A 3,488-nucleotide genomic window follows, 5' to 3' on the forward strand; every position below is an offset into this window, starting at 1 on the left:
TTCTTAACATCGGCTAAAAAAAACGTCAAAATATCGATATAAATGCCTGCCGGTATAACAACCAATGTACAATTGGAACAACTTACAAGATGTATGCGTATACTATATTTTAGAGGCGTTTTCATGCGCAATAATTTACCGATAAACGACGTACGACGAAATGAGAGCGCTATCGTCAATTTTGGATGACGTCGATAGTTCCGGTACTCATTGGGTAGCATATGTAAAGAGGACAGATTGTGCAGTATATTTCGATAATTTTAGAAATCTTTGACCGTCCAAGGAATTAGTGCGATATTTTGGACAAATTGTTGCAAATGTAGAATACAAACACACGGCCTATCAAAATTATAATCGAAGTATTTGTAGACAATTGTGTCTACGATTTCTTCAAACGGTCAATGATCGATATGAATTTAAAGCCTGACAATTCACCGTCGCGACTCAGTATTCTTTCGACAGTTTTCCAGTATGTCACTCACACTTACGTTGACTGGCAAGAGTAGCGTTCTCGCAGTAAACTACTTTCCGGCTATAGATTTAAATGATGACGATTACGAGCTTGGTTTAACGGACTTTGAAACTTATCATACGATATCGAATTCTTGGAATAATAAATTTTATTTTGATAACAACAAAAAAAAAATTACGATTCCCGAGAGATCGTACGAATTACATGCTATAAACGAATATCTCCGACGTGCAATTTTACGGCATCGACGCGTAGTTGGTTCCAACGATATTGTTGATGACGAAGATGTCGCGCGAGAAGAAAATGAAGATGATATCGAAGAACACGGCGAATATCCAATAACGCTTCGCGCTAATCATAATACGCTAAAGAGTGAAATCAAATGTGTCTATAAAATAAATATTGTATTAGTAAACCAGACAACGTTGGATCGTTGTTGGGATTCTCGTCGAATCATATATTACAGCCTCGGAAATGGCACGAATCGGATGTACCGAAAAATATTATTAGCGTAAATATTATTTGTATAGAATGCAGTGTAACCACTAGCGCGTACAGCAATGACAAGCGCGTATACACGATACATGAATTTTCACCGAATGTACCGCCAGGATATATGATATCCGAAACGCCAGCACAGATCATTTATCTACCGATCGTCGCACGGGGTATTACTGATTTAACGATACGCATTCTTGATCAAGAAGGAAGCTTGCTCGATTTTCGAGGAGAGGGAATTACTGTAAGATTGCATAACAAAAATAATAACGTGTGACAAATGGAATGCTTGTGTTGAACAAAAGCATGGAGCACGCGAGAGACTATATCTTTACTATTTACTATTATTATTAGATGGCGTTAGGAACTCGAAAGCTCATTGCCGCAAATATCAAATTCCGCCAATGTTCCCGTCCCTGAGCAAGATCCCTCCACTCGCGACCCTTGTAACCCATTTCGTTAAGATCCATTCTAATATTATCTTCCCACCTACGTCTTGGTCCAATTAGGTTTACCAATTAATATTTTATATGCGGTTCGATCCTCATCCATACGCGCCACGTGATCCGCCCATCTAAATCGACGCGATTTTATGACATTAATAATATCCGGACTATTGTATAATCGATGTAATTCTACGTTGTGTAATTTTCTCCATTCGCCCGTTTCTTCATCGCGTTTTGCACCGATAATTTTTCGAAGTACCTTATTCTCAAATACCCTAAATTTTTTCTCGTTTTGTAACGTAAGTGACCACGCTTTGCTGCCAGAAAGGACCACCGGTGTAATAATCGTTCTGTAAATTCTAATTTTTAAACGCCTACACAGCACCCGCGAACCGAGTAGTTTATTAACCGTATAAAAGCATGCATTCCCCAAATTAATTCTTTTCTTAAGCTCTTCTCTTATTTCATTAGTTTGGTTTAGAATTGATCCTAAGTAACTAAAATTGCTGACCCGCTCAAAAATCTTATCACGAACGACCAAGTTTCCGTTATTATGAATATTCTGGATTCTATCAGTGACTATATATTTAATTTTTTCAACGCTTATTTGCAACTCAAGTTCTTTCGTTTTATCTAATAGAATTTTAGTGTTATTAATTAGTGTTTCTTTATTATCCCCCAGCAAAGCAATATCGTCCGCATATGTTAATAGCTGTATAATACCGTTCAACTGCAGACCACTACCGTGGGGGTAGGTACCGCCGTCGAATGGCGTTGCAAAAATCTCCCCACGTCCTCCAGTCTTCGCGGTTATTTCGTGCCCATGCGACGGCATCTCCGCATAAGAGCTCGGACAGCTCCTTCATTAGTTGCTCGCCGGAGTACCCGTAGTCCGCGCGGAGGTCGTCTACGAGTTCTAGAAACGCGATGGGGTCGCGACCGTCGAATGGACGTTCCCATTTCCGCAGCTGCTCTAACATTTGCGTGGTTGCGGATGGTTCGAATTCGCGTCTCTCGTCGCGGTGTGCGCTCGGCGGCGCGACCTCTATTCGCGAGGGCGTCCGCGTGTTCCGAGCGTCCTGGCCTTGGGCCCCAAATTCATCTGGGTGTGAGTCTATATATTGGCTCATTCGGCTGCGGATGATATTGAGTGTGCCGGACGTCTCAATGCCATGTTGCGTGGCTATATTTATTAGTTGCTCTTTCGAGAGCGTGTATAGCCAGGCCTTCATAACGCTCGGTTATCGATTACACCGTTAAAGAAAAGAAAAAATCGTGTGTCCCGGACGGTCCTATTGTTCGGGCGCCAATGTAACGCAGTTACTTTTCGCGAGTGCGCGGATGAGCTCGGTCGGGATCAGGGCTCGTGAAAAAGTGAGACACACGAAAAGATTTAGTTAAAAGGTATCGTCTTTATTTGCCTCTTTCGGCAATGGTCGATTTACAATAGTGAGCGCGCGGCGGATGATGCAACGCGCTAGATGTAATGCGCGTTCGTTATTCGGTGCGCGATGTTCGATATATCGAACCGCTTACGATATTCGTACGGCAAAGCCGTGTTTATTTTGACGGCACGCGAAACGCGCAAGAAATCGGGCGCGGTCGTTCGGCGCGTGTTTATTTTAACGGCGCGCGAGACTCGCAAGAAATCGGGCGCGGTCGGTCGGCGCGTGTACGGCAAGGCCGTGTTTATTTTGACGGCGCGCAGAATATAATGAAATATTAGGCGACACAGGTATTTCGGCGCGGTGATTATAATTCGCAAGTATCAAAACGGTTTTGATCGTTGTCGCGGGATTATGCGCGTATTCCCAGTGGTAGGGGGAATGCGATCGGAGATCGAGTACCCTCGACCGGGCGGAGAACTCTCCGTCCCTGCTGCCGTTCGCGGAGTTGAGGATAGCGCGGCGGAGTCGAGAAAACTCGACGGGGCAGCGAACTCGCAAACCCACGGTCCGGCTTGCTGGAGCGGTCGGATAATAGACCGTAATCTAGGATAGCGGCGAACACTCCGCTCTCGTCGAGTTGGTCGGATTTGTCAGGATTTAGGAGACTGCACGGAAACTGAGAAT

This window comes from Polyergus mexicanus, unplaced genomic scaffold (genome assembly GCF_030449975.1).
Source record: "Polyergus mexicanus isolate NDT 795.1 unplaced genomic scaffold, iyPolMexi1.0 SCAF_10, whole genome shotgun sequence".
Classification (NCBI taxonomy): Eukaryota; Metazoa; Arthropoda; class Insecta; order Hymenoptera; family Formicidae; genus Polyergus; species Polyergus mexicanus.